Below are 20323 nucleotides of genomic sequence, written 5' to 3' on the forward strand. Positions count from 1 at the left end.
CTAGAAAAAGGGCTAATTCAGTCCAACTCATCTCCTTTTTGCTCTCTAGTGCTTTTTGTGGAAAAAGGATGGTTCATGGCATATGTGCATCGACTATTGTGCTTTGAATAAAATCATGATAAAGAATCAATTTCTGATCCATTGTATTGATGATGCTATGGATAGATTGCAAGGGGCGGCCATAGCCAACCACATAGATTTGAAAAGTGGGTGTCATTAGATACGCATTAGACAGAAGGATATAGCTAAAACAGCTTTCAAGATATCTTTTAGGTTGTATGAGTCTCTTGTTATGCCTTTGGGACTTACGAATGTTCTTGTCACTTTTAATCTGATGATGGATCATATCTTCAGGCCACATAGAGGATTTGTAGGCACTTTCTTTGATGACATGATTGTCTATTAAAGAATGAGACAGAGCATAGAAAGCACTTTGATATTGTGTTCAATGAAATATATAAGTATAGGTTGATCATTAATGACAAGAAAAGTGAATTCTTTTTACATGAAATCCACTTTTGGAGCATATTCTATCAATTGATGGTATACGTATGGATCCCACAAAGATTGAGGAAATATGTTTATGACACCTTTAAAGAATGTTCATGAGATCTGTAGCTTCTTGGGTTTATGTTCTTACTACAAGAAGTATGTACACGGGTTTGTTGAAATTGCATCTCCATTGGATGCTTTGCAAAATAAAAATGTGCCATTAGATGGACAATAGCGGAAATTTCAACATTTGAAAAGATGACTTTAGATCCTATGCTTGTATTGCTAGATCTAAGAAAGTCATTTGTGGTTCATTGGGATGCATGCGGAAATAGCATTGGGGCTGTTTTAATGCAGGATGACTGAGTTGTAGCTTATGAGGGGGCATCTTCTCAGTGGTATAGAGAGAAATTTGCAGGTCTATGAGAAAGAACCCTTGGTTGTAATTCATGCTCTGTCTACATGGAAATATTATTTGTCAGGGACTGATTTTATAGTGTAGACAAACCGTCAGACTTTGAGGTACTTCTGACGTAGACAAAGTGGTTAGAGAAGCATATGAGATGGGCACATTTTCTCTCTATGTTTCATTTTGAAATTGTACATATTGATAGCAAAAGAATGTAGTGGCTGATGCACTGTCAAAGAAGCCACAAATTTTAGTTGTTAGCATGGTTTATCACACTAAGTTGAATGCTAAAAGAGCAATATGCTAATGATTATTTTTGGAATGGCCAGAGGCATGAGCACTTTGTGTTAGGAGATGGATTTCTGATGATACATGGACAATTGTGTCCCACAAAGTAGTTGAGGCCTAGAGTAATCATTGAAAGTCATACTTCTCCGTATGTAGGACATAGAGGTATTGATGTCATAGTCAAGGCAGTGGAGCATTTCTTCTATTGGCCAGCTTTGAGGCATGATGTAGACCAATTTGTCAAGATATGCATCGTATGTCAGAAGGTAAAGCATGATAGGCAAAAGATGCCGGGCTTGTTGCAGCCTTTGCCTATTCTAGACAGGCCTTCGCAGAGCATTGCAATGGATTTTATTTTTGAGCTTCTTAGGGCATCTATGGGGAATGATGGGATATGGACTTTTATTAGCATGTTTAGCAAATAGGTCCATTTCATTTCGGCGAGGAAGAAAATAAAGGTTGATCATATGGCATGATTGTTTTTGCAACATATCTTTAAGTATCATGGTATGCCAGAGTTGATGATTTAGTGATTGAGATCCTCGGATGACTAGTTTACTTTGAAACGGGTTGTTTGAGAACATGCGTATCACACTGAAATTCTCATAATCTTTTCGTCGGTAGACAGATGGTCAGTCGGAAGAGGCTTATTTCATAGTGTTGGATCTTTTAAGATGCTATCTTTTAGACCATAAGACATAGTGGGAGTAGTTTTTTCCATTGGTTGAGTTTGCATACTATAATATAGTGCATAATTCCATTGGTAAGGCTCCATTTGAGGTGGTTGAAGGTGGCAAGAAGGTACCATTTATCTTGCACACTAAAGGTAAGATCTTTGAGACTGATTGCTTTGTGGAAAACTTGGATGCAATCTATGTAAAGATAAAGTATGCACTTCAGAGATCATAGGGAAAGCAAAAGAAGGCAGCCGATCACCATAGATGTGCTTTGCAGTTTGTAGAGGGCGATTATGTATTGCTGTGTTTTGGAAAGGCAAGGTCAAAAAAGATAAAAGGAAGAGAGAGGTTGTATTTGAAGTTAAGTATGAGATACTATGGGCCTTTCCAAGTATTGGAGAAGATCAACGATGTGGCATATCAGCTGAAATTATCTCCACATTGGCGGATACATATGTCTTTCATGTCAGTCTATTGAGGCCTTTTTGTGATAATGTATAAGAGGATGAATATATTGAAATTCAGCTTGAGGTTGAAGAGCTGGATGAAATTTTGGTAACTGAGTAGATTTTGGCACATAAGGAAAGAAAGGTCAAGGGTTGTTGGGTGTAAAGGCCCTTCGCTACACTTCCTATGTATATATTTTACTTGTACATGTGACCGCACTCTTGCGGGTGTAAATGTACTGTACATAAATACATTCTTTCATTCTTTGTGTGTGCCACACTGGTACACACCCAACTCAAGTCTCTACTCTCTTTGCACTCTCTAATGCTGAACACACTCCATTCTCGCTGCGTATACCACTTAGGCATTTTCACTTTCCTTAAAACTGGTATTAGAGCTTCGGCTAAGGTGTGCCCGCTTCCCGGAGCCTGTGTGAGACATCGCCAGCGCTTCGCTCGTGAGAAGTCAACAAGTCGTCATCTCTGCTGGTCTGGCGAGAGCACGCGCGAAGCAGGAGACAGTGTTGCAGGGTCGTTTTTGCTCAGTCTGTAACCAGACAGGTCAGGCGCAGCCATTCCAGGTCAGCACAGGTCATGTTGTTAGCTTTCCTAGTTACGTTTCTGTTCAGGACAGTCAGGCGACAGTGTTCAGGTCACGTTTTACTTAGGCGACAGCTGGACAGACAGTCGCTAGGTCAGAAACAGGTCGGCGTGGACAGTCGATAGCCAAATCTGCTCAGCGACAGTCAGGCGACAGCTGACGTGGTCAGCGTGGACAGGCGGCAGTTCGTTTCTAATCAGCATGATCAGTCGACAGGTCGCGACAGTCATTTTTTGCAATTTTTTGTGACTTGTCACATTAAAACAGGCCCAGGTTTGCGCGCGCAAGCACAATTTTCATAGTTGTGCAGATTTGAGCCAGAAAATTTGGGGCTTTTCTAGATTTAGTGCTGTTCATGCATAATACAGACATCTGCGTCAAAATTGCAGACATTGTGCGTGTATAAATTGGGGATTTCGCCAAATTTGGTGAAATTTTGCTCATTTGAGTAAAATTTCTCAACATTGGACCCATAAAATTTGGGCCTTTTGCTGTATTGGTGAAATTTTGCTCAGCTAAGTCAGATTGGTTGACATTCGTGCACACTTGGACCCGGAAAATTTGGGGCTTTTGCAAGATTTTATGAAATTTTACTGAATTTGCCCATTTTATGCTCTCTGGAACATGTATTAATGCAGTTGGGGCAGATTTATTGCAGAAAATTTGGGGCTTTTCACATTAGTGATGTATTTTGAGCCGATTTGTGCTTTGACAGTGGAATTACAGTAGATTCACTGCTAAGTGGGAGAAATTTGGACTTGGGATGTATCAAATGTTATGAAAAGGCAACTTCTCTTGGTACATGTATTGCTGAATGCTCATTGTGCAGTGAAACAGTGGCACATACAGCACTCGGGTTATTGCATTTGGGAATTACGGTGATGCATTATTGAAGTGGGAGCTGTCTTGTATGCACATGTATCAGATTTGCTTTGTGTATATGCTGTAATCAGCCCTTTGGACTGCAATTACAGCAAAATATCTGCTTCTTGGGCACACTTTGAAGTGCAAGTTTGTGTATTTGCTGTTATATACAACAACCTTGCTATTGGCTGATTGCATTCAGCATTCTATTGCAGAAATTTATCGCTGAAAAATGGCTGGAAGTGCATCCACTGCTGACACAAAGAATCTTTTTGAGATTCGCAAATTTGATGGCAATGGCTTTGATCTTTGGAAAGATCATATGCAGGGTATCCTTTTTCTGAAGGATTGTGAAGATGCTTTGGCAGAACAAAAACCTGCTGCTTTGTCAGATGAAGATTGGGCTAAAATGAATAAAAAGGCCATTACTTACATCAAAATGGCAGTTACTGATGATATCTTGGTTGATATCAGGGACTCAACAGTGTATATGCAGTTTGGGAGAAACTCAAGGTTACGTATGAGAATACTACTCCTGTTAATCAGGTCCATCTCATGCGAAAGTTAGTCAACTTAAAGCTTGATGACTCTAAGCCCGCCTCAGAGCATTTGGCTGCATTAACAAGTATTTTGAGTCAGTTACAGGATGCCGGCTTGCCGGGTTTTGATCCTAAGCTAAAGGCTATCTTCTTGCTCATGACTTTGCCAGATTCATGGGAAGCATTGGTTGTGTCATTGAGCAACAACCCCAACTTGACATTTGATGGTGTACGTGGTTCTATCCTCAATGAGGAGATTAGACGCAAGTCTAGTGGGGAAAACAGTGGATCAGCCTATAATGTTAGAGGACGGACTCAAAAGAAGTCAAATGCTGCAAATAAGTATAAAAATCGCAGCAAAAGAAAAGAAAAACAGCAAGATGTCACTTGCTATCAGTGTGGACACAAAGGGCATAAAAAGCCTGATTGCAGGTACTATAAGGAGTAAGAACGCAAGAAGCAGGCTAATGCAAAAGGCAAAAAGAATGAGAAGGATAGCAGCTCTACCCCTAAAGAAACAGAAAAGGCAAATATGGTATCTAGTGTTGTCATTGAGGAGATAGAAGATGATAAAGATGTTGATTTGCTGGTTGCATCTTCAGATCCACATGCTATGACAGTGGAAGACATGTATATCACTAAAAGGGATGTGATAGATGCCTTGTTATCTGCTCATGATGGTTTGTCACAATCGTGGATTGTTGACAGTGGTGCCTCATTTCATGTAACTCCATCTCTGGAGTGTTTTTCTACTTATGCAGCAGGTAATCTTGGGAAAGTTTACCTAGGGAATAATCATGCATGTGATATTGAAGGAGTGGGCACCATACACTTGGCTCTTGAAAATGGCCAGGAATTGATTCTTCATGATGTTAGGTATGTACCTGGCATTAAGAAGAGCTTGCTTTCTGTTGGGCAGTTAGATAGCAGGGGTTACTACACTACCTTTGGTGGTGGAATGTGGAAAATACAAAAAGAATCTATGCTGGTCACTAGAGGTGGTAAAAAGGAAACTTTGTATTATCTTTATTACAAGGCACTTCCTGGAAAGTTTGTTGCAGTTGCAGAAGTACAGTCACACATGGAGCTATGGCATAAGCGTCTTGGACACATCAGCCAAAAGGGTTTGGATGCACTTTCTTCACTTGGAAGAGTTGATGTGAAAAACTCAAAGCTTGACTTTTGTGATGACTGTGTCTTTGGAAAACATGTAAAGAGTTCATACTCTCATGGAGCCTCTAGGAAGGCATGTATCTTGGATTTAGTCCATTCCGATGTATGTACCGTGCCAATAAAAACTCATAGTGGTTTCCGTTATTTTGTGTCTTTTATTGATGACCACTCTAGAAAGCTATGGGTTTATTTGCTTAAGCAGAAAAGTGAGGCATTGGATGCGTTTAAAAGGTTTTATGCATTTGTTAGTACTCAAAAGGGCTTAAAACTGAAATGCATAAGAACAGATAATGGGGGAGAGTACGTATCTAAACAATTTAATAGTTTTTGTGATGAAAATGGGATTAAACGAGAGCTTACAGCCCCTTATAATCCGTCATCTAATGGCGTGGCTGAGCGAATGAATCGCACTTTATGTGAGAAGATTCGGTGCATGCTGTCCACAGCTAATCTCCCGCAATTGTTTTGGGGGGAGGCACTTAAAACCGCGGTGCATATTTGCAACCGATCTCCACATTGTGCACTTGATAGTGGCATCCCTGAAGAGGTTTGGTCTGGCAAACCTGCTTCATATGACCACTTAAGGTTCTTTGCCTGCGAATGCTATGTACATGTGCCTGTTGATAGCAGAACCAAACTTGACATGAAATCCCTCAGAGGCATTTTCATGGGTTATGGAGATGATGGTGAAATGGGTTATAGAGTTTGGGTTCCAAGCATGAAAAAGGTGCTACACAGCCGAGATGTGGTATTTAATGAATCAAAGCTGCTAAAAAAATGTCACATCTAGTGATGTAGACAAAAAGAAAGTGAAATTTCAGCATGATCAGCCACTTAAACAGCCATCAGCCACTGAAAATTCAGCTCCATCTGATGCTGGTTATGATAATCAGCGTGTCATTATTGAGCCAGATGCAAATGGGCAGCAAGGGATGTTGAAAATCAGTTTGGGCAACAAAATCAGCATGCTGAACATCAATTACAGCAGCCTGAAAATTTATTACAGCAACCTGAAAATGCAGTTCAGCAGCCAAATAATGAGGTCATTGACATTCCTTTAGATGTAGATCCATTGCCTGATAACACAGATCATTGGGTGAGAAGGTCTACACGTGTCAGGAGACCCATACAGAGGTTTGATCCCTCTTTGGACTGCATTTTACTCACAGATGAGGGTGAGCCTCTTACATATAAAGAGGCATTGTCATGTGAGTTAAAGAAAAAGTGGGAGCAAGCTATGCAGGAAGAAATGAAGTCATTGTATCAGAATGATACGTGGGATTTGGTTTCATTGCCCAAAGATAGGAAAGCTATTCCTAACAAGTGGGTCTACAAAATCAAATGTGTGGATGGCAAACCCAAATACAAAGCTAGGCTTGTGGCTAAGGGTTATACTCAGAAAGAGGGGATTGACTTTTAGGAAGTCTTTTCACCTGTTGTCAAAATGACGACTCTTCGGGTATTGTTTGCTATTGTTGCATCTATGGATCTTGAACTTGAGCAGATGGATGTTAGAACTACATTCTTGCATGGTGATTTAGAAGAAGAGCTGTATATGAAACAGCCAGAGGGCTTTGTTATGCCAAGAAAGGAGCATTTGGTGTGCAAGCTTAAGAGAAGCTTGTATGGTTTAAAACAGGCTCCTAGACAGTGGTATAAGAAGTTTGATGCCTTCATGCTCTCACATGGGTTTAAAAGAAGCAATGCAGATCACTGTTTATACACAAAGAAGGCTGATGATGAAAGCCTTATTATCCTTGTGCTTTATGTGGATGATATGCTTATTGTTGGTAAGCATAAGAGCCAGGTTAATGCATTGAAAAGACAGCTGAATTCAGCCTTTTCCATGAAGGACTTGGGTGCAGCTGAACATATTTTGGGCATGCGTGTGACGAGAGATAGAGAGCAGAAGCTCTTATTTATCTCACAAGAAAAGTACATCAACAAAGTGCTTGATCGTTTCTCTATGACAGATGCTAAGTCACTTGGTGTTCCATTACCACCATACCTTAAGCTTAGCAAAGCTGATTGCCCAAAAGATGACATGGCAGCCAACTCTATGAAGGGTGTTCCTTATGCTTCAGCTTGTGGATCACTCATGTATGCTATGGTTGCCACTAGACCTGACATTGCTCATGCAGTGGGAATTGTGAGTAGGTTTATGTCGAACCCTGGAAAAGCACATTGGGAGGCAGTGAAATGCATCTTTCGATACCTTAAGGGCACACAAAGAAAATATATTTGCTATGGAAAGGGTACATTAGATCTGCAGGGATATTGTGATGCAGACATGGTAGGTGACTTGGATACTCGCAAGTCTACTAGTGGGTATATATTTACCTTGACTGGTTGGGCAGTTTCTTGGTGCTCTAGATTCAGCCTCAGTGGTAGAAAGTGCTACTATCTTTTGCAATCTAGAGCACCAAGAAACTGCTCGACCAGTCAAGGTAAATATATACCCACTAGTAGACTTGCGAGTATCCAAGTCACCTGCCATGTCTGCATCACAATATCCCTGCAGATCTAATGTACCCTTTGCATAGCAAATATATTTTCTTTGTGTGCCCTTAAGGTATCTATCGAAAGATGCATTTCACTGCCTCCCAATGTGCTTTGCCAGGGTTCGACATAAACCTACTCATAATTCCCACTGCATGAGCAATGTCAGGTCTAGTGGCAACCATAGCATATATGAGTGATCCACAAGCTGAAGCATAAGGAACACCCTTCATAGAGTTGGCTGCCATGTCATCTTTTGGGCAATCAGCTTTGCTTGTATGGTGGTAATGGAACACCAAGTGACTTAGCATTTGTCATAGAGAAACGATCAAGCACTTTGTTGATGTACTTTTCTTGTGAGAGAAATAGGAGCTTCTGCTCTCTATCTCTCGTCACACGCATGTCCAAAATATGTTCAGCTGCACCCAAGTCCTTCATGGAAAAGGCTGAATTCAGCTGTCTTTTCAATGCATTAACCTGGCTCTTATGCTTACCAACAATAAGCATATCATCCACATAAAGCACAAGGATAATAAGGCTTCCATCATCAGCCTTCTTTGTGTATAAGCAGTGATCCGCATTGCTTCTTTTAAACCCATGTGAGAGCATGAAGGCATCAAACTTCTTATACCACTGTCTAGGAGCCTGTTTTAAACCATACAAGCTTCTCTTAAGCTTGCACACCAAATGCTCCTTTCTTGGCATAACAAAGCCCTCTGGCTGTTTCATATACAGCTCTTCTTCTAAATCACCATGCAAGAATGCAGTTCTAACATCCATCTGATCAAGTTCAAGATCCATAGATGCAACAATAGCAAACAATACCCGAAGAGTCGTCATTTTGACAACAGGTGAAAAGACTTCCTAAAAGTCAATCCCCTCTTTCTGAGTATAACCCTTAGCCACAAGCCTAGCTTTGTATTTGGGTTTGCCATCCACACATTTGATTTTGTAGACCCACTTGTTAGGAATAGCTTTCCTATCTTTGGGCAATGAAACCAAATCCCAAGTATCATTCTGATACAATGACTTCATTTCTTCCTGCATAGCTTGCTCCCACTTTTTCTTTAACTCACACGACAATGCCTCTTTATATGTAAGAGGCTCACCCTCATCTGTGAGTAAAATGCAGTCCAAAGAGGGATCAAACCTCTGTATGGGTCGCCTGACACGTGTAGACCTTCTCACCCAATGATCTGTGCTATCAGGCAATGGATCTACATCTAAAGGAATGTCAATGACCTCATTATTTGGCTGCTGAACTGCATTTTCAGGTTGCTGTAATAAATTTTCAGGCTGCTGTAATTGATGTTCAGCATGCTGATTTTGTTGCCCAAACTGATTTTCAGCATCCCTTTGCTGCCCATTTGCATCTGGCTCAATAATGACACGCTGATTATCATAACCAGCATCAGATGGAGCTGAATTTTCAGTGGCTGATGGCTGTTTAAGTGGCTGATCATGCTGAAATTTCACTTTCTTTTTGTCTACATCACTAGATGTGACATTTTTTCAGCAGCTTTGATTCATTAAATACCACATCTCGGTTGTGTAGCACCTTTTTCATGCTTGGAACCCAAACTCTATAACCCATTTCACCATCATCTCCATAACCCATGAAAATGCCTCTGAGGGATTTCATGTCAAGTTTGGTTCTGCTATTAACAGGCACATGTACATAGCATTCGCAGGCAAAGACCCTTAAGTGGTCATATGAAGCAGGTTTGCTAGACCAAACCTCTTCAGGGATGCCACTATCAAGTGCACGATGTGGAGATCGGTTGCAAATATGCACCGCGGTTTTAAGTGCCTCCCCCCAAAACAATTGCGGGAGATTAGCTGTGGACAGCATGCACCGAATCTTCTCACATAAAGTGCGATTCATTCGCTCAGCCACACCATTGAATGACGGATTATAAGGGGCTGTAAGCTCTCGTTTAATCCCATTTTCATCACAAAAACTATTAAATTGTTTAGATACGTACTCTCCCCCATTATCTGTTCTTATGCATTTCAGTTTTAAGCCCTTTTGAGTACTAACAAATGCATAAAACCTTTTAAACGCATCCAATGGCTCACTTTTCTGCTTAAGCAAATAAACCCATAGCTTTCTAGAGTGGTCATCAATAAAAGACACAAAATAACGGAAACCACTATGAGTTTTTATTGGCACGGTACATACATCGGAATGGACTAAATCCAAGATACATGCCTTCCTAGAGGCTCCACGAGAGTATGAACTCTTTACATGTTTTCCAAAGACACAGTCATCACAAAAGTCAAGCTTTGAGTTTTTCACATCAACTCTTCCAAGTGAAGAAAGTGCATCCAAACCCTTTTGGCTGATGTGTCCAAGACGCTTATGCCATAGCTCCATGTGTGACTGTACTTCTGCAACTGCAACAAACTTTCCAGGAAGTGCCTTGCAATAAAGATAATACAAAGTTTCCTTTTTACCACCTCTAGTGACCAGCATAGATTCTTTTTGTATTTTCCACATTCCACCACCAAAGGTAGTGTAGTAACCCCTGCTATCTAACTGCCCAACAGAAAGCAAGCTCTTCTTAATGCCAGGTACATACCTAACATCATGAAGAATCAATTCTTGGCCATTTTCAAGAGCCAAGTGTATGGTGCCCACTCCTTCAATATCACATGCATGATTATTCCCTAGGTAAACTTTCCCAAGATTACCTGTTGCATAAGTAGAAAAACACTCCAGAGATGGAGTTACATGAAATGAGGCACCACTGTCAACAATGCACGATTGTGACAAACCATCATGAGCAGATAACAAGGCATCTATCACATCCCTTTTAGTGATATACATGTCTTCCACTGTCATAGCATGTGGATCTGAAGATGCAACCAGCAAATCAACATCTTTATCATCTTCTATCTCCTCAATGACAACACTAGATACCATATTTGCCTTTTCTGTTTCTTTAGGGGTAGAGCTGCTATCCTTCTCATTCTTTTTGCCTTTTGCATTAGCCTGCTTCTTGCGTTCTTACTCCTTATAGTTCCTGCAATCAGGCTTTTTATGCCCTTTGCGTCCACACTGATAGCAAGTGACATCTTGCTGTTTTTCGTTTCTTTTGCTGCGATTTTTATGCTTATTTGCAGCATTTGACTTCTTTTGAGTCCGTCCTCTAACATTATAGGCTGATCCACTGTTTTCCCCACTAGACTTGCGTCTAATCTCCTCATTGAGGATAGAACCACGTACACCATCAAATGTCAAGTTGGGGTTGTTGCTCAATGACACAACCAATGCTTCCCATGAATCTGGCAAAGTCATGAGCAAGAAGGTAGCCTTTAGCTTAGGATCAAAACCCGGCAAGCCGGCATCCTGTAACTGACTCAAAATACCTGTAAATGCAGCCAAATGCTCTGAGGCGGGCTTAGAGTCATCAAGCTTTAAGTTGACTAACTTTTGCATGAGATGGACCTGATTAACAGGAGTAGTATTCTCATACGTAGCCTTGAGTTTCTCCCAAACTGCATATGCATTGTTGAGTCCCTTGATATCAACCAAGATATCATCAGTAACTGCCATTTTGATGTAAGTAATGGCCTTTTTATTCATTTTAGCCCAATCTTCATCTGACAAAGCAGCAGGTTTTTGTTCTGCCAAAGCATCTTCACAATCCTTCAGAAAAAGGATACCCTGCATATGATCTTTCCAAAGATCAAAGCCATTGCCATCAAATTTGCGAATCTCAAAAAGATTCTTTGTGTCAGCAATGGATGCACTTCCAACCATTTTTCAGCGATAAATTTCTGCAATAGAATGCTGAATGCAATCAGCGAATAGCAAGGTTGCTGTATATAACAGCAAATACACAAACTTGCACTTCAAAGTGTGCCCAAGAAGCAGATATTTTGCTGTAATTGCAGTCCAAAGGGCTGATTACAGCATATACACAAAGCAAATCTGATACATGTGCATACAAGACAACTCCCACTTCAATAATGCATCACCGTAATGCCCAAATGCAATAACCCGAGTGCTGTATGTGCCACTGTTTCACTGCACAATGAGCATTCAGCAATACATGTACCAAGAGAAGTTGCCTTTTCATAACATTTGATACATCCCAAGTCCAAATTTCTCCCACTTAGCAGTGAATTTGCTGTAATTCCACTGTCAAAGCACAAATCCGCTCAAAATACATCACTAATGTGAAAAGCCCCAAATTTTCTGCAATAAATCTGCCCCAATTGCATTAATACATGTTCTCGAGAGCATAAAACAGGCAAATCCAGCAAAATTTCATAAAATCTTGCAAAAGCCCCAAGTTTTCCGGGTCCAAGTGTGCACGAATGTCAACCAATCTGACTTAGCTGAGCAAAATTTCACCAATACAGCAAAAGGCCCAAATTTTATGGGTCCAATGTTGAGAAATTTTACTCAAACAAGCAAAATTTCACCAAATTTGGCGAAATCCCCAATTTTTACGCGCACAATGTTTGCAATTTTGACGCAGATGTCTGTATTATGCATGAACAGCACTAAATCTGGAAAAGCCCCAAATTTTCTGGCTCAAATCTGCACAAATCTGAGAAATGTGCTTGTGTGCGCGAACCGGGGCCTGTTTTAATGTGACAAGTCACAAAAAATTGCAAAAAATGACTGTCGTGACTTGTTGACTGATCACGGTGACCAGAAACGAACTGCCGCTTGTCCACGCTGACCATGTCAGCTGTCGCCTGACTGTCGCTGAGCAGATTTGGCTGTCACCTGTTCACGCCGACCTGTTTCTGACGAAAGATGACGACCTGACCTGTGTTGACTTGGAATGACTGCGCCTGACCTGTTTGGTTACAGACTGAGCAAAAACGAGCCTGCAGTACTGTCGCCTGTTTCGCGCGTGCTCTCACCTGACTAGCAGAGATGATGACTTGCTGATTTCTCATGAGCGAAGCTCTGGCGATGTCTCGCACAGGCTCCGGGAAGCGCGCACACCTTAGCCGAAGCTCTGATACCAGTTTGAAGGAAAGTTAAAATGCCCAAGTGGTGTGCGCAGCGAGAATGGAGTGTGTTCAGCAGTAGAGAGTGCAGAGAGAGTAGAGACTTGAGTTGGGTGTGTACCAGTGTGGCACACACAAAGAATTTAAGAATGTATTTATGTTTTAGGGTACGGTACATTTACACCCGCAAGAGTGCGGTCACATGTACAAGTAAAATATATACACGGGAAGTGTAGCGAAGGGCCTTTACACCCAACATGATCTACAAATTTCTTTGGAGGATACTACACCTAGTCTTTTTGATAGTTAAAGTACCATTGTAGTGGATTAGAATCCTGTGTTTCATGCTCGTACAAAACACATTGAGGTACATTACTGTTATATTAGAGAGAGATGCTATGTAGGAGAGATTGGTTTGATGTATGTTTCTACATAGGAAAATGCTGTTTCAGCAAAGCGCTACCTCGCGAGAAGTTTGAGGCTTTTTGAAAGTCCTTAAACTTTCTACCCTTTGGTGGTTGATCTTTTTATATTTCCATCACATTGGCACTGTGTAGGGACCGGTTAGGCACGGAGATCGAGACAGACTGTCGTTACGGCAGTGAGAGACAGAGAGTGAGATAGAGTAGAGTAGAGAGTGAGTACGTTTTTAGGTACAGTGACGAGTGTACCTTTAGGTTTTTAGATAGATATATATGTGTAAGTCCAAGTGCTAAGGGTATGTTCACACCTGAGCACATTGAAAAGGCACGAGGCCTTTATTCCGAACAACCTCCCACCTAAAGGCAATGTGCCTTAAGAGAAGAAAAGAATCAGTTAAGTCTAGGTATGTACAAAGCTGAAATACATATATCTATCCAACTCCCATCATCTGTCGGCAATGAGCAAACGGCTCTACTGGAAGACCCTTCGTGAGAAGGTTTGCAGGGTTATCATCTGTATGCACTTTGACAAGCTCAATGCTCTTGCTATCAAGTACATTTCTAATGAAGTGGTACTTCACCTGTATGTACTTTGTCTTTGCATGAAAGACAGGATTCCGTACCAGCATGATAGCACTCTGACTATCACAATGGAGAATAGGTAACTCTGTGATGCCAAGCTCTCCCACCAGACATGAAAGCCATAAAGCCTCCTTGCATGCCTTAGTGGCAGCCACATACTCTGCCTTTGTAGTAGACAATGCAACACACTTTTGTAGCTTGGAGATCCAAGAGACTGCTCCTCCTGTGAAAGTAAACACATATCCAGAAGTGGACTTCTTGCAGTCCGCATGACCAGCATAGTCTGCATCCGTAAAGCCAACAATAGATGTCTTTTGCTTTCCAAAGCAGATGCATAACTCCTTTGTGCCTTTGAGGTATCTCATAATATCTTTCACTGCATCCCAATGCTTCTTGCTAGGGGTTGTCATGTATTTGCTAACCACTCCCACTGCAAAGGCAATGTCAGGACATGTAGCAACCATAGCATACATCAAACTGCCAACAATTGAAGCATATGGTATCTTGGCCATTTCAGCCTTCTCATCATCAGATGTAGAGCTGTCCTTTGCACTAAGTTTTACATATGGAGGCAATGGAACCCCAATTGCTTCTATGAAAGCCTTGGGACTGCATGAATGTATCAAACTTATGATACCATTCTCTTGGTGCTTGTTTCAGCTCATAAAAGCTCCTTTTGAGTTTACATACCATTTTTTCCTTCCCTTGTTTAACAAACCCTTCAGGTTGTTGCATATATATGTCTTTATGTAGATCACCATGTAAAAACGCAGTCTTTACATCCATTTGTATGAGCTTCATATCCTCAATTGCAACCAAGCCCAAAATGGTTCTCAATATAGCCATCTTGGCTACAAGAGAGAAAATCTCATCAAAGCCAATTCCACGTTTCTACTTGTATCCCTTTGCAACCAATTTTGCTTTGTACTTTGGTGAGGAACCAGAAGTGACATTCATCTTGTAAAGCCATTTGCATGGAAGGGTTTTCTGTCCTTTAAGTAACTGCACCAAGTCCCAAGTGCCATTTTTTTCAAGAGATTCCATCTCTAATAGCATGGCTTTATACAATTTCTTGCTGTCTTGTCTGTCCATTGCTTCCTTGAAGCAAGACGGTTCACCACAGTCTATCAAGATGACATAATTAGCCACGTTAATTGCACTAGGAACAAATCTGTTAGGTTGTCTAGTAGCCCTAGACGATCTCCTAACCCAATGGTCATTGTTTGTTGGCTGTTCCTGCAAATTTCCATTTTCAGCTTGCTGTCCTGGCATTTCAGCCTGCAAATTAGCATTAACAGCTTGCAGTCCTGGCTGTTCCTGCACATGTAATGGCTCATTTTCAGCAGGTATTTGCTGCTGTATAGCGGGCACATTTTGCTGTCCAAAAGGTATTTTTTCTTGGAATACAACCCTATGGACCTCCTCAGTCTTTTCGGGCTGTTTGTGCATGCGATCTTCCCGGAAGATAATGTCATTGCTACGTACTACTTTCCTTTTCTTCATATCCTAGGAAAATGCATTTACATGACTTTGGCTCAAGTTTACTGCGTTTTTCTTTAAGAATGTGCACAAAAGCCTCATAACCAAACACTTTTAGATGAGCATATGAAGGTGGCTTGCTCGACCACGCTTCTTGGGGAACTACCCTCCCCAAAGACCTGTTTGGTGACCGATTAATTGAGTGAATGGTTGTCATAATAGCCCCTGCCCAAAAACCATGGGGTAATGCAACATGAGATAGCATCATACAGACCTTATCCTTTGTGGTCTGATTCATACGCTCTGCAACTCCATTTTGGGGCGGATTATGAGGGGCAACGAGTTCCCTCTTTTTCCCTTTGTTGTCACAAAATGCCTGAAAGGCCTTGGACACATATTCCCCACCATTGTCAGAGCGAAGACACTTAAGTGTCTTATCTATCTGATTTTCAGCCAATGTCAAGAATTTTTTAAACTTATCAAGCATTTCATCCTTGCTACGAATGGGGTAAATCCATACCTTCCGTGTAGCATCATCGATAAAGGTGACATAATATTTATTTTCCCCTAAAGATAATCGTGGCACTTGACATACATCCGAATGTACTAACTCTAGAGGAGAAGATTTCAAAGAAAGAGACACTATTATGAGACGTCTATGCATGTTTTTTCACAATGCTCAAAATCAGCATAATGAAGACAAGGCAAGTAACCCAAACGAGAAAGCACTTTCATTCTTGTTTGATTCATGTGTCCCAACCGGCCATGCCACAAAGAAACGCTTGGCTGCTCGGTCACGGCAACAACGTGGTCATCACACTAGATACATGAAGTGGATATAAAGTATCACTCTTGCAACCTCTGGCAATAACCCTAGATCCCTTATAGATCTTCCATTTTCTGCCCTGTGCTAATCAAGCTCTTCTTGGCTGAGGTATATGCCGTACATGCTGAAGTGTAAAGACAGAGCCATGCTGAAACTGTAACTACACACTGTCAATACCTGCAATGTCACATGCATAGTTGTCCCCAAGATGGACAACACCATGTAGACCCCTTGTATAGTTGGAGAACCACTCACGATGAGGGGTGACATGAAAGGAAGCACCTGAATCAAGAATCCAGGTATGCATGTCATCATCTGTATCTGTAAGTAAAGCATGTGCACCAAAGTGTGAAGAGACAAAGAGTACGTCACTCCCACTGTCACTGTCATGAGTGACTACATTCACCTCTTCAATTTTTACATTGTTCTTCTTAGGTTGACTGTCCTTCTTATTTTCCTTGATATCATCTATCTTCTTGCCTTTTCCTTTCTCTTTCTTCCATTTGTAGCAGGCATGTTTAAAGTGACCCTTCTTGCCACAATGATGGCATTCAACATCTTTGCCACTTGATTTACTGCGTCCGTTGCCATCATATTTTCTCTTTTGCTGTGATCTGCCCCTAGTATGCAAAGCACTGGAAGACATACTGGATGTATTGTTCTGCCGATTCATCTCTTCCATAAGTAGAGCACTCTCTACATCAGCATACAAAAGGATCACATTAGAATTGCTCATAGCAGTCTTGAATGTATTCCAACTCTTTGGTAGAGTGCAAAGCACGAAAGTAGTCTTAAATTCCTCATCAATCATGAACTTCAAGGCAACTAGCTGGCTGAAAATCGAGTTAAACTCACTCAAGTGTGTAGACATTGCTGTACCCTCTTTCATACGCAAATCCATAAGCTTTTTCAGCCAATACACTTTACTTGCAACACTCTTCTATGCATACAATTCTTCCAGTCGAGTCCTCATAGCATATGCAGAATCCAAACCTTCAATGTTAAACAGCAAGGCGTAAAAAATTGATAGCTCGATGAGCGTGCAAGCTCATTTAATTCATCCCAATCTTCCTATTCAATGTCTGCGGGCTTTGCCCCCTTGGTTTTAATCGGCTTTTCTTGCTTTTTTTGCAACATGATATTGTAGCACTGTTTTTGCTAAACTGCAAAGTTATGTGCTCCTTCAAGCTTCTTTATGTGCATTAGATTATTGCTATCATTGCTGCCAGCCATGACTTTCAGCCCAAATGTGACAAAAAAGTAGCAAATGCAGGCCCAAAACTGTCACCCAAGTGACCAAGGTACAAACAAGTACCAACCAACAATAAATAACCACGTAGAAGCACAGATTTCAGATCTGTAATTAAATTTTCAGAAGCACCAAACCATGTGCTACAGCATTATCCAACTGATTACAGCTGTTCCAAGGGCATGTGCATCACATTACATGAGGAATCCCAAAATTTCAGCTGCAATTTCTGTTGTACATGTACCCACGGGGGCAGCCCCAAAATTTTCTGCTCAAATCATCAAACACACATCTGCATTTTCTCTGTCATGCATAGAATAGGCCAATTTGCCAAAATAGAGAAAATTCAGCAAAACCCCTAAATTTTCCAAGTGTTGATGTCAAAATTGAGTGGAATTCAACCTGCATGTACATAAAATGACCAAATGCTGCACAGATTTTGCCCAATCTGCAAAAGGCCCAAATTGCAGGGGGTCCAATGTGCATCAATGTCGAGAAATTGGGTAAATTTCAGTCCAATTTGTACATGTACATGAAAAGCCACAAATGTCGGGGACAAATTTGGACGAATCCCCAAATTTTCCAAGTCCTGCGTGCATTAATTTTAGTGAATTGAAATAATTTCACTAAAATGTGAAAAGCCCAAAAATTCTCGGGCAAATGTGCACTGACTTTGTAAATTCTTAGTCAGATTGTCCAATTCTACATTGAGATTCCCAAATTCGGAAAAAGCCTCAAATTTCTGGGCCAAGATTGCATGAAAATTGGAAGCTGTGCCTCCACGCATGAACACTCGGTAGGGAAACTTCAAAAAAAAGAAAAATGTTGAACGGCGGGTCAACGGACCCGCCGTGCAGGTTGCCGTCTGGTACCCCTGTCGCGCCGTGTGACGCTGAAGGCGCCTGCTTGCAACGATGCCTGCCCGCTTGCTCGCCATTGTCACCGAGTCACCTAGTCGTCCAGTCTTGCTGTGCGTCAGTTGGTGTCCGTTACGTCTACTGGTCCACGTCAACGGTTGCCTATTGTTTGTCGACCTGTCGCACGCCCTGCGACACATGCAACTCCTGCAACTCCTCTTGTCGAGCCTGCCTGCGACACTTCCTGCTCGCGTGCGACTACCCACAATGCTTGCAGCTCATGACTTGCTCGTCTGTCTTGCTCGAACTCCGAAAGGCACAAACGCCTCAACCGCAGCTCTGATACCAGTTTGTAGGGACCGGTTTGGCACGAAGATCGAGACAGATTGTTGTTACGCGCAGTGAGAGACAGAGAGAGTGAGATAGAGCAGAGTAGAGAGAGCACGTTTTTAGGTACAATGATAAGTGTACCTTTAGGTTTTCATATATATATATATGTAAGTACAAGTGCTAAGGGTGTGTTCACACCAAAGCACACATAAAAGGCACGAGGCCTTTATTCCGAACACACTGTAGGTGGCAAGTGTAGAATTTGCCAATTCTTTAGGTAGTGCCCAATGTTTTAGTGAGTCAGTTTGTAGCGTGAACACAACTAAGTTAATAAGTCGTGTCACTACATTTGAGTTAGTTCTAGCGTTAGCTAACTTTAGTTGAGTTAGGGGTTTGATCTACCTTAGAGCTAAGGTTGTACTTTCATTCTATCACTTTCAGTTTAGCAAGTATACTTGTTTTTAGCTCATATTGTTTACTCCACTGTCTACTCTCACTCTCTTGTTTCTCTCTTCTCCATAGTTTCCAACATGCTTTGTTGCGTTTCAGGATCCGTTAGGAGTATGGCACACTCTCTAGCTCATACTCTTTGCCATGGTCCTTCAGACACGGAGTTCGGAGGCTAGTATTCAGTCATTGCATGGTGTGTTTGCTGCATGAGCATTGCATTCTATTTAGATTGATTTATCTCATTATTCTTTGTGTTCATCGTCAGTGAGTTACCCTAACTCTAACTGTGTTTTATTATCAGTTTGTGCTTTATCATATGATTGCATTTGAGTTTGTGTTAGGAGATTTCTTTACATGGTATTAGAGCTAGTTACTTTTTGAAGAAACCTAGATCTTGTCTTGAAAGCTCTTCTCAAAAGCCAGGAACTACAGTAGGTCAGATGAATTTGAACATGTCTACAGGGACTCAATTCCCAAAGGAGCATTTGTCGAAAACTGAGTAGGAGTGGCATCTATTGTCAACTCTGCAAGGTTCCCACATGGTTGGCGATCCTTCTGATTGCATTGGGAATAGCACTGATGAGGAGTTGCAGTTGATCTTGGCTCACAGTTCCAGGAAGTTTGAAGAGTTATGTTGACAAGGCTTCAAACAAAAGTTGCATGAAGAAGGTATACTTAGTTCTTGCTTATTAGATATAGTGTACAAGTTTGATGATGTTGCAGGGCTCTCAAGATATCTATTAGGGATGGATTCCCGTCTTGGACAGAGATCTAGAATACATTTTCTATTTTGAGTCTATCTCTTGTACTTCGATGCAAGGTACACAAGTTTCTACTTTTCTCACTTTGTCTATTTCTTTTTCTTCACTACCTTTGAAGCATATTGGTGAAGAACAATTTGAAACAAGAGTGCCATATGTTAATCACGGTAAATCTCCCATTGAAGATCTACTCTCGTATGTTAATACAAGAAGGGATGATTGTAAGAAAAAGACTGGTATCTCTTCTTCTTCCCTTTTTTCTTTTCATTATGCTTCTCAAAGTTAGAATGAGTTTGATGTATCATCTTCATTGCATTTTGCATCCTCACCTTTATTTCAATTTCCATCACCTAATCAAAATCAATTTAATGCATCTTCATCAGCATTTCCACAACAATTTCAAAA

At 41.2% G+C, this 20323-nt stretch overlaps 1 protein-coding gene across 5 annotated transcripts in view; it reads left to right on the top strand.

Moving 5' to 3' along the window:
- LOC148012511 (LRR receptor kinase SERK2-like) overlaps window positions 1-20323 on the top strand; it is a 129985-nt gene that overhangs the window by 9734 nt on the left and 99928 nt on the right. The window contains exon 1 of one of the 5 annotated variants that reach the window (XM_087668777.1): window positions 19698-19826. The exons of the other annotated variants lie outside the window; for them this stretch is intronic. The gene's annotated coding sequence lies outside the window, so the exon portion shown is untranslated. Of the gene's footprint in view, window positions 1-19697; window positions 19827-20323 lie in introns of those variants that run through there. 5 annotated transcript variants of the gene reach the window in all.

Source organism: Lygodium microphyllum, chromosome 27 (assembly GCF_053477565.2).
Source record: "Lygodium microphyllum isolate KBCC chromosome 27, Lygodium_microphyllum_v1.1.10, whole genome shotgun sequence".
Lineage (NCBI taxonomy): Eukaryota > Viridiplantae > Streptophyta > Polypodiopsida > Schizaeales > Lygodiaceae > Lygodium > Lygodium microphyllum.